The sequence below is a fragment of the Nipponia nippon genome, unplaced genomic scaffold (genome assembly GCF_047370975.1).
Source record: "Nipponia nippon isolate SJK-2023a ecotype South Korea unplaced genomic scaffold, ASM4737097v1 scaffold_1, whole genome shotgun sequence".
In the NCBI taxonomy this organism is placed as follows: Eukaryota; Metazoa; Chordata; class Aves; order Pelecaniformes; family Threskiornithidae; genus Nipponia; species Nipponia nippon.
The window spans coordinates 22,009,001-22,021,577 of NW_028262290.1; the positions used below are offsets into that span (position 1 = coordinate 22,009,001).

The window sequence follows — 12,577 nt, forward strand, 5'->3', positions numbered from 1 at the left end:
ACAGTAATGAACAGCTGTAGGTCTTTTGCTCCCTCTTTTCAGCAACAAATACATGTATTATATATGTATTTCATACAACACTTGGCTGCTATGTGCCTTAGATCATCATTACTGACAAATGGAATTTAATTCTAATATACCTTTTGTACTCATTTATAGACGGTTTCTACATGGTCTACATGGCTGCGTCTAAATTATCTGCTGCACCATTTCACAACGTGCTCCAGGAGGACATGATGTCCCAGCGGTCCAGGCTAAGGGACCTTTCCTTTGCACAGAAATGATAATCTACAGTGATGACAGCCATACCTACCCAAATTTTGCCCTGACATCTAATTGGTAGGTGTCTGGACAAACATCCAGATCTGGAAACCCTGGAGCACGTGTGGGCCTGAGAATACATAAAGAATATTTCTATTTCTGTGAAGTTCTTGCACAGAACTTAGACCTTTATTATTGTGTTCAGTACAGTGCATCTCACTAAAAAGCTCCCACTAGATACCATCTTAGACAGTCCACAAAACAGGGCAATATTTCCAAAAACTGGGGGAAATTATTTTTGTGTTAAATCACCAGTATATAAAGACTAACAAAGAATACTTTTCCTTTTAAACAGATTTTCAAAAGCATGCAAAGACTATTCCTAGCGTTTAACTGCTTAGCAAATGGCTCTAGAGTAAATTTTAGTGGGTATAGCCACACTCCTTTCCCATTACATATGATGGCATGAATCTGTTTCAAAAAAGGAAGGTTGTATTGCTTCTTTATTAAGTTCTTATCTTACACGTTCTGTCATACAAAACTTATCTATGGAGTTAATGCAGTGCCCTCAAAAGCAAAGGGATCACTGGGTCTCTTCCCACTCACTCAAGGGAAAATGGGATGAGGCATAACATTTGGAACAACGCTGCAACTATTTAAAATACTTGAGAGGTACCCATAAAGTGCTTTGCTCTGTAGTTGACAGCTGCATGTGCATGAAGGCACAAAACGCTTGGAGTTAAGCCACAACACAGAGGAAAACTTATGAGCTATTTTATAGAAGAAGTGGACCTCTGCCATTAAGTCAAAAAAATATTGTGTGTGCTTCTGAAGGAAGTCATAAGGGAAAATTTGACACAGGAGTAGAAAACTAGAGCTATATAGTTTCTAAAACTGTTTTGAAAACAGATCGCTGGAGAGAGATCTTATGAATGCCCCTTTAGGGAAAGACTGTAGTGTAAGTCATTACTGAACCTCTGTTATTTCACGTGGGAGCTCATTTGCACAGCAGAGACTGATAGGGGAAGTAACATTTTTACTGCTTGCAGAACAACCTATTCCAATGATTCATTTTTCAAGAATGATATTCAGAAAATCAGTGGGTTCCTGTCATATTTACTAATAGAAAATAATAATCATGGCATTGCTTTATAAGTGATATTAACATTTAGCAAAGGTCTTATGTCATAGCGGTGAAAACAGAAATACTCTGTTTTCTCATAAAACTTACACTGAGGAGAAGATTCCCATTTCCTGAGACTAATATGCCTTTGAGGTGCTTCATGTGTCATTTCCCAAGATGTATAATTCTATTTAAGTGCAATGGATTACAATAATTACCCTTATTAAAGAAATCAATGTGCTTAAAAATGTTGGCATGCAAACAAACTTGCTATAATTTCACTAGGCAGTTAACTATGAAAACACTATGCATTACAAAAAATTGCTCCTTGGCTGCTTTCTAAAGGCTTCTGTATCACAAAATGAAGCTTTGCTGTGTACACCTCCCAACAATGAGGTAGAATTCATTCAACCATGTTCTTTTGACAAACTGAGAAAAGTAGGAAAGAGAATTCAAGTAAGGAAAAAGGGATTTAGGTTTAGATTTGTGTGGGTATACCACATACTATTACAAATGGGTAATATCAAAAGTTCATTCGCAAAACTTTTTTTTCCAGCAGATTTCTAAAAACATTTCCTTTAATTAAAGGTTTGCTGTTGGGTTTTTTTCCCCCTTTGTAAAAGCAGCAGAGAAGACATCTTTGTTATGCTCTCAACTAGCAAGCAGCTCCTGGAGAAAGACATCACAGCTTTGTTTTTTCTCAAGTCCTCTCTCACCAAAAAAAAGCTTTGAGAAATAAGCACTAGGAGAGTTCTGAGTGGCTTATAGTACCTCATAGTAAATCTACAGTGGGCATGAGCAAGCCAAGTCTTTTATTAGCACTCTGAAAACTTTCTGGCCATCCAAACCCTAAGTCACTAATTATTCTTGGTAGATGCTTGGTATCCTCACCAGTGAAGCTTTCTTTCTACCCAGACTGTGTTCTGGTGGTGCCAGAAATGTATTATTCCCAGAAAAATAGGGTGTTTAGTTCCTTTCTGAGGTAACAGAAATATAAGGTGGAGAGAGTAAATTAAAAGAGAGTAAATCCTACAACATTTTCTCTTAACAGGAAACAGAAATTACTTATACATAAAGTTTTCTTTACATGTACATATACACAAACATAATCATACACACACACACCCAGTTAAATAAGTACAATAATATGTTAAAACTGACATTAAATAAAAGTAATTTATGAGATGATATGAGTCAAAGAATAGATATGTACTAAAACCAGGGATCTCAAGGTGCCTTATAAGATATTAATCTTAAAAATATCCTCTGCAAAGAGAATATGCAACCAGGTGGGGGAAAAGTCCTCAAAATTAAATAAAAGAATTAACTATGCTAATCCAAATCACATCTGCATAATGGCATAATAATCACCCTTACTAGAAGCAAAACAAGAACAAAATCATCACACAACCCCAGCTGCATGGCAGCCCACAGCCTACAGCAACAGCAGAGTGAAGGTGACAGCCAGGCCACTGACTTTGGCTTATTGGGACCAACTAGTCAACAAGAGCAGGGCAATGGGCAAAGCTCACACGGGAATGTTCCTTCCCGCATTACCCCTAAATGGGGTACATGAGGAACCTACCTCAGGACACCGAGAACTGCGGAGAGGTCTCTGTCTGTTAAGTAGGCTAGAAATTCTACTCAGATGCTTAAATTTTCCAGTGAATAGAGCAAGATTTTTCTGCTCTGCCTTCAACTCCAATCACTGTCTTTTCTAGTTTTTCTCAGTTGTGAGAAGTATCTTTATACACCCTTCCTGAAATACAGTATTCCTCTGTAATCTCTTCACAAACAAGCAAAGGGAATACTCAAACAAGTTAAATGACTAATAATAGCTAAGTGTAAAACAAACTCTGAAATCTGATCATCAATTAAAACAGTCTACGTAAAGCAAACTCAAAACAGGTATTAAGCACATTTATGTTTTTCCCAAGTGATAATTATTCCAGATAGTCAGGATCAAGTTGGGCGTGTCAGCTTCCTATGTATTTTACAGCACATTTTCTTAACTTTAACTGTTTGTGGCCACGTACACTATGGATAAATTTTAAAGGAATACTTTCTCAAAGCTAAAGCAGAAAGTTCTTCAAAACAAACAAGAGAAAAATAAGATATTAGAAAAGAAATAAGAGTAAGATGTGTGTAAGTACTTGTACTTTAAAGCCAACGATGGAATACAACAACCCTAAGCACCAGATATTATTCTTAAAAATATACCATACTAGCCAACTGAGGAGAGTCAGACTGACAGATACCTATGACAGGAAATTTAATATGGTCCTTATTGTCTTTGAAGACCCCTGTGCTGCACCTATAGTACTTAATAAAATGGCTCAGGCCTGTTCTCTGACCTTGACAGCCTGCATACACATATCTGGCTTACATCCTTCCCAAAACAGGGTTTTCTCAGGCATGGGGCCTAGAGGAAACACCCTGACCCATTCTGTCTCCTGAATTGTGCCTGGGCTGAATCAGTGGCACCTTATTGGTGTGTCCAGCACAAAGCTATGCCAAGGAGGACACTAACTGTTTAAACAATATGGATGATTAAGCCTATGTCCTGGCCCTATCCAGCTTACTGGTATAGATATAGCCTTAAATTGCTTGACAATACTACAAATCTCAGATTGTTTTCAAATTCTGGTATTCAACAGGCCAATTCTAGCCCATAAGATTTTTCTGAATGCTTTTAAAGAAAAATGGTAAGCAAGTATAAAACCGCTATTCATACATAGCCTTCTGGAAAATACAATGCTACGTTTCTGGATTTCTTAAAGGCATTAATCTTCAAGATCTCTTTGCAGAGACAAAATACAAACAACAGGCCCAAACCCAAATCTTAGGACACCATGGTCATTCAAAAAACACAGATCATATCCTTTCAGACATCCTCTGCCACCATCTCATTTTTCTCTCCTTGACTTATCAAAATGATAATTAGACTCTTGTAAGGTGAACACCTCTTTTTCCCTGTATGTCATTTATTAAATAATATCATAATCCATCTGCCATCTCAAAATAAGTCCCAGCACCAGGAACCCCAGCCCTGTAGCTCAGCTAGTGACTCGCTGAACTCAACAGTCATTTCCCATAACCCATAACTGTTTCATGGAATTTTCTCCCGTCTCTTCCTCTCCCTGCTCTTCCTTCCATCATCTTCCTCACTAGCATACTGACAAGACAGATATTTTGTGTCAGTAGGTGTAGAAAAGCTTCCTCTTCCCTATCCTGGTAAGTTGACATCACATCAGCAGGGTTCTGCAGGAGTAAAGTACTGCTGAAGTTTTATAAAACTGACTTTTAAATCAGGCCCTGGCTGTGAACCATAACAGTCCGTGGCCGAAAGCAGCACAGTGAGCAGTACAGAATCCTTACACTCAGTGACTCTTTGATCACTAACAAATTTCAAAGAATATCAATTGTTCTACAAAGAATAAATAAAAATGCTATTCTATCCTTTTCTAAGTATGACTGGTAGCCTAAAATTATTATGACGATCTTGATTATTTTTTTCACTTGCCAACAAATATACTTTACTAAAACCAGTATTACAAAGCACAGACATTTCTCCAATCTACAATATTATTAATATTTTTAAATGTGAAGGAGAAGATATCAATACCATCTAATGTATTGTATATTGTCAGTGGGTTTTTTTTTTTCAGTCTTCTTTACAGAAGAATTGGAAATGAAAATTTATAATCTTGATGCTCTGTCAAAAGTGTATGTATTGGAGAATCAGATTTACACTTAAGTCATTTGGGGGATCTTGCAGGTTTCTTAGTCAATATTACTGCTTCCCTGTCATTTAGCTTATTTCTCTGGTAATGATTCCTAACAAAAATAAAGCACCTGCAATAGTAAAAATCCACTTTGCCAAGCGTGGAGTACAGCTGTGTGCTGTGATGTCCTAGGGAAAGGATTTTAACAAATTTTCAATTGTAATAGATATTTTCTAATACATGTCTCCTGTGCGACTGGAAGACCCACTGAAGATTTTTTTTACAACTGTTTACAAACAGGAGAGGAATTTTAATGCCGTTCTTAATAGACTTCTTAACTCATTTGGAGAGGCTCTCATTTTATTAATTTGCTGAAGAAATTTAACAAAAACAGCATTATGGGGACAGCTGTGATGTAGGAAATATTTCCATGGGAACAATGCTTCCGGTCAATGCACGTACTCATCTGCCAATTCACATCAAAGAGAGACACTGCAGGTTCAAAATTGTAATGACGTAGTCTCCTGAGATACACTTGGTCAAAAATTATCCTGTTAACTCATTGATAATATAAATCTCTAATAGCTACTGGACTGACTTAATTATTAGGTTTATTTTATTGAAATTATAACAAGAAAGTTGGTGGGAAGCAATAAAGCAGTGATTATAAAGTATTTTGTTATGTATGTTACTATTCAAAGAAAAATTGTGTTCACTTCTCAAAATAGAAGTAACAATATTTTTATATGATGTATCTGTTTCAAAGGTCTCTTTCATTACAAATCAGAAATACCTCACCAGTTAACGGTACGTAGGTTGACTTGAACTGTATCTTCCCCACTCTGCTAGGTACCAAGCTCTGCACACTGCTTTATTATTATAAATTAATAGATGTATAGATTTTCCATATCATGACAAACATGCTTTTTTTTTTTAATAGGAACAAATTTAAAAATCATTTGAGGTCAGGGCATTGGATTACTTTTCAAACATTGCCACAATAAATGAGTGATGCAGAAGAAAACACTGTAACAGATAACTGTTTCCAAACACTAGCAGTTGAATTCTTCACAGAGCTTCAGAGATTTTTTATAAAAGTTCTCACCATCTCTGAGAGAATAATTGGCCATTTTTTATATAAAAAACAGTTTATAACAATTTCTTAATTTATAACATCTTTTTAATTTAAAGTTACAACAAAAATTATTTTATTCATATTCATCTACTGTTGACAAACTTTCAAGTTTTCCTTTACAAAGTTACAGAAAAGCTTTATTGCCCTGCTACCAGTAGTGAATCTATGCAGAAATCCCTTCCTTTGATACAGTGAACTAAACGGGCCATTTACTATGTGTGAATTCAAAAGAACGCTAGTGAGAAAACTAGCTGAGGTCCAAAAGTCTTGCATTAGTCAGCTGTCATATCAGTTTGATATTAATTTTTAAATACAAGCAGTCCATATGAGCTCCGAATGCTTGGCAATAAAGTAAGTAAATTCCAAGCAAAGACAGAGTCAGTTTTGAATAACAACCAAAATCTTTGAGTTTAGAAAGCGTCTTCTTTAACCCAGCCTGGCAAAGAAGCAACTGCATTTGTAAACAAGCTTGCCAAATTAAAACTGACAGTGGGCAACCTGATTTAATTGAGAGTGTCTCTTACAGAAATGCACCTTGCATGTACTTAATCTGAAAGTTAAATGTTATGTGCTTATTCAAACATAGAGTTGAACTACAGTCTCCCAACAGAGATGGAAGAGAGGGGCCATTCTGTTTTCTATATTAACACTGCTGACTAAGTCACAAGCTATACTGCAAGTTTGCTTAGTGCTGCCCAGATTTGTTACTCGACAGGCTGAAAAGAAATGAAAAGCAAGCAGTGAACTAATAAACCAGACTTTAAATCCCCTATGTGTCCAAGACCTAAACCCACCAGAGAAATAATATAAAATCAAATCTGGAAAATTAGAAAAATTTCAGACTTGAAGGCAGAAATTCTCAAAAATATATAGAGATAAGAGACATCATGTATTACCTCAGGGTAAGAGAAACCATGATTTATCATCTTCACTTGCTAAACTGAAATTAGCTATAAGGAAGATTTTCTTATTTAGAAAACACATAGACAGCTAGAAAACTTTGAAAGATAGACATGCAGGAACTGGATAGGATGCACTACTGAGATTGCATTAAGGGAAAAATCACATAATACACAGGGAAGAGCCAGATGTCCTGAAAGGGCTTTATTTAAATAAATTGCTGTAGTCAATATTGATTTCACTATAGCTGCTTCTGTACTTCACTCATGAAAGACTGGATTGCTTTGATTAGTATTGTACAATGTGGATATGCTGATGCTCCTTGTACTGCTTATATGTATGTGTGTGGCAGCGGGTGTCTAAAGAATAAAGCAACTCTGACGTTTCCTTCATTCCTTGTAAATTCAGGTTGCTTGAGGACGGCAAAAAATCAGGGTCAGAATAGGCACTGCTAACATCTCACAAACCCATAGCATCTCTCTGAATTGATCTTCTGGGACTGAGAGCTAAATGGACACGAGCAAGAGATCTGAAGCCATAATTACCTCAACTAAAGAGACATTATCTGGGACATCATGATCTTGCCTGTCTGACTTCTGTCACTTTGACAAAATGACTTTGAGTCACTTTGGGCCTCTGGGGGAAATTAGAAAAGCACACAGAAAACTTAAGACCATCATAAAAAGAAAATGTTGTGAGGAAACTTGGCTTACGTCTTTCTGAACACAAGTCTGCAAACTTTGTTTTTCTGACCCGGGGAAGACAAGTCTATGCCCAGAACTCCCTGCTGAGGCAATGTGCACGTTGCATACCATACACGTTTGGAGCAAAGGCTCCTCTTGTTTACCTCAGGCCTCCATAGGAATTGCGTTCGTGTTATGGCTACAATCTGGGAAACGCCAGGCTCCCAGTGGTATTTGTAGGGAAATATATAGTCTTATTTCCTACTAGGGGCCACCTGATGACACATCTCCCAGCTTGTTTAGGTAGTACCTTATGGACTTTACAGACTAAAAGGACTATGAACACCATGCAGATACAGTGATAGTACTGAACCAAAATGTTCAAATGCTTGGTCAAGTAACATTAAAATCAGATAGATGGGCAATGTCAAACTGCTGGAGTATCATCTTACCATAGGTATTAAGTAAGCAATACTAAGACTAGCACTGGGCCCCTGACCCTTCATTAAAATATCATACTTGCTAGAGAGGTCTGACAATGTTTCAAAGGCACTGGCAAAAAACCAGTAACTGTTTTAGAAATACTTTTATGAAGTAACAAGAAGGAGTTTATGTCTGTTTCTTAGAAGGCTAAATGATAAGCTTATTAATTATTTTTAATGAAGTACATTTAGAGGAATCAGAAAAGGACCAATATTATTTTTACAGAATCTTTTCACTTTTCTATTAAAATAATACTCAGGTAAAATTAGTGAAAACATACAGCACTAAGACAGAACCACAGAATCATGATATCAAAGAAAGAAAAGCCTGATGGGCTTCAACATTCAATTCCTTGTTTTTTAAGTTTCTACGCCACACTTAGTTCTTGCTATTGCTATTCTTGGCCACAGACCTGTTCTGCTAAATCCTGTACAAATTAAGATAAAAAAGTCTGTCTATTGAAGAACTTATGATTCAATCTAGTTTTAAATATCTTCAGAAAATTAGTCTTTTTTAACACACATAAAAGTGCAAAAGCTAATTTCAACATTTATATGTGCTTCAAATCCTCATTTAGTTTTTCCCTTCATCCCTACTTTCCTGCATGTCTCCAGGGCTTTCCATCTGCACCTCTATTTTTTTTAAACTACTGATGCACTGTTTTTAAATAACCTTTTGTAACAGGAGTACATCAGTGCTTTCTGGATCACAGGTCAGAGCTGACTCAACAGAGGTTGAAGTGCAGACTGCATTTCACGGAGAGGGAAGCTGTCTCAATGATATTGCATTGCTGTCAAAGAAAAAAATGTCTGAGTTCCCTGCTGGGCACCATATATCAAAGCTGCAGACTGTTTCAAATGAGGTATTTTCACTGTTCACCTGTTAATAATGTGTACTTCCAAATTCATTACTTTATTATTTCCCAGTGGATCAAAAAGGAGTTTACTAGCTGTAAAGGAGTCTATACATCTTTTGTACTTACTCCAAACAAGAAAAAATGGGTCTCCAAGGATTTGATAGATCGTGATGAATAACTTAGAAACAGGTGACTTTGCTAGATTTCTTAAATTATTTGTATTCTACTCTAAGTACAGATTTCACAACAAATATATAAATTCATATAATTCCTTTCTGAACCACTGATCTTTTGTATCCTTTTCCATATTTTTCCAGAAGTCACAGATAATTTTCTTCTGCGTGTCATCTACAAAAGTGTACAAAACGAAATGGCAAAATTATTGACTCTGTGTGTTGCTACAGACCCAGTAGCTATATGAATTTACAGCTTTTGAAGATTTGCTTTGCTGTCGAATAATAAAATTAAAAAACTTACATCAAAAAGTAGTGGGTTTGAATCTATGCTTCAAATGGGGCAAGAATTTGCCATGAACTGCTAACAGACTCTACACAGCCCAATAATACTAATGAAATCTTACTGAAAACAAGTTTGGTTTGGGTCCTTTGATTTCTGAGTCACAGACTGGCAATATATAAGCAGCTCTCTGCTTATCTAGTCAGAAGTATGCAGAAGAGTTATGTTAGGGGGACACAAAGTTGCTGCTTTTTCGTCAAGGACTCTGTCCATCATATTTGCCCCAGCTGCCTGAATAACGAAACGTTTTGCAGTTGAAAAGAGCTGGTAAACATTGTATTGCAACTTGCTGCTCTCATTCCAGGAATGGCAAGGTCACTTTCTTGTGATGTTAAAAAATTTGTTATACCAACATCTTGGTTTGAGAGCTGCCGCAAACTGCATGCTGACATGTTTTCCCTGAAAAATTACGTGAACATTGACATAGCTGTACACAAGTTCGCTCTCTACCCATGGCAGAAGTTCCACTGGGTGAAGCTTCTCTCTCTCTCTCTCTCTTTCTCAGGAGCAATTTTGCTAAAGGACTGATCATGCAGTGAGGAAAGAGTCTCAGGCTACAGCTTTCCCTTACAAACATAGGGCCTGTTTGGCTAGAAAGGTTAGGCACAATTAACTTCTTTCATCCAGTAGTGTAGTTAGAGCAATCATTATAATAATTCTGAAATAGCTTTAAGAAACCAAACAGAGCATGTACATTGAAAAAGGATTCTTGATGCTTGTTATCTTTTGCACAGTTTTTGATATTTTTAACAGAATATAGATTTTCCAAAAAATTTTACTGGCTTCCACCCCTGTGAAGGAGCTTGCACAGACTGAATTGACATGCTTTTTTATCCAGCTTTGCAAAACATTGCATTTAACTGATAATAGCTGCAATCACAGTGGAAGGCTCATAAAAACTGAAATACTAAGATTACAATATAACAAAAAACTAAGGAACAAATACTCATCAGGAATCAGTTTTAAAACGTACAAATTAAATTCTTTAAAGATTTTTATTGACTGAATGACACAAAAAAAAAAAACCTAGAAAGTGAATTTGAAACAAATCTTTATACCCAACAAGAGAAAGGGTGCAGAGAGCATGAAGAACCATTAGGAAGAGAAAAAGTTTTGTATCTGAACAAATCCATTACTTAAAACTACATCCTGAACACTGTTTCTTGTATCTTCAAGTGCCTTTGCAAAATGACATCCCAGCTGACTTTTTCTACTATAAATTCTCCTTCCTCGGTTGTGTCATCTTCCTACTTAATCAGCTCTATTTCCTCCACTGTCCTTTAGCATTCACTTGTTCTCTTCACACGAGATGTCATTGATTTCTTCCAATACATAGCAAAACACATGACCGATTCTTCTGTGCTGTCTCTGCATTCTGGTCTTTACACATTTCTTTCCCCTTGGCCCTGTCACGGATGCAGAAATTTCTCACTGGATCTCTTCCTCAACTGTTTGATTTTCCTAAATGATCGTATGCTATCTTCTGATTTCCTTCCCCCCCATGCCTCTTTCCTTATTCTTACCTCTAGCTACTTGGTCTTCACTGGCTCTTTCCCCAAATCATAGAAACATGCTTTAGCATATCCCTTTAGAAAGTTGCAGAACATCTAGTCTTGCTCTCATCAGTTCTGCAACTACAGCCACATCTCCTTTCTCCTTTTCATCTCTGGATTAATTGAACACATTGTTTTAAGTAAATCTCTTGAGTTCTTGTTTTCCAATTACATTTCAAACCCTTTCCAAACAACTGTCTTTCCCTTTTTGCATTCAGTTGAAACTACTCCTGCCAAAGTCTTTAATGATTTCTTAAGATTTCAAAAGTACACTGTTTTCTTCTTTGCTTTGCTACAATTAACCATGCTCTAATATGTTACTTCCCTTAGTTCCCACAGTTCATCCACTCTCAATTTTTTTCTCCTTCTAACATTTCATTCAAAATGTGCTCTAGTAGATTTTCATTTCCTGCCCACCCAGTTAACTGTGATGGTCCCACAGGATTGTAGCACTGTCTCCTCTATTGCTATCCCTCAAACATCATCCCTTCAGCAACAGTACATCAAAGCATTATCCCCTCTGCAATAAAAACTCCCTCTCGTTTCCCCTGTATCCTCCTGCCTACACTAAAACCTTTCTTTGGCACCTCCTTGTGAATCACCGATCTCAACTCAGTATCATTAAACTCAGTATTTCCCACCAAGACCTCTCTTCTGCTTCTTCTCCCAGCCATGTGGATCATGCGTGTCATTCAGGCCTGCTATCTGGGCAGGCCTTTTAATTCAGGCTTTATATTAGGTCCACTTTTTTGTGACTTGCACATGCTTTGTATTTTACATCTCTACCCTCTCTGTCCACCCACACAGCTAATTGTTTTGTCCACTCTCTCACCAGTTCAGATGCCAGCTACTGCAGCACTTTTCTCCAGCCCTGGCAATTCACCTACCCTAACCCCTTCCAGGATACTGTAGGAAAGATAAGTTTTGTAACCTTTCAATTTGGCTGCGTCACCTTTCTTCATACATCAGTAAAAAGCTATAACCTCTTTTATCCAGTTGTACATAATTCAACTTTATTTTCTAGTGTTTTAGCAGTTGTTCATTATCACATTTATCTTCTCACATTCAAGACTGAAAGATCAGTTCCTGACGCTCATCAGACTTGTTCCATCATCCACTTGAGACATTTTTAGTAAGCACCTCATGTGTTTTCCTCATTGCCTCTAATGCTTGAAAAGAGCTCTCCAGAAACATTCACAAAGCTATCTTATTTTCTTTCTTCAAATCTCTCCTTAGTACTCTCTGTTGTCAAGATGTCCCCAACCCAGTGTTGTAACTATCTCCTGTCATGTGGAACATTTCTTAATTCTCATGTGTTTCCCTCTCTGGACTCATATATCAT

The 12,577-nt window shown here is 36.9% G+C and overlaps 1 protein-coding gene across 50 annotated transcripts in view; it reads right to left on the reverse strand.

Moving 5' to 3' along the window:
* The window catches only part of RIMS2 (regulating synaptic membrane exocytosis 2), a 503,677-nt gene that overhangs the window by 61,694 nt on the left and 429,406 nt on the right, over positions 1-12,577 (reverse strand). The gene's annotated exons all lie outside the window — the stretch shown is intronic.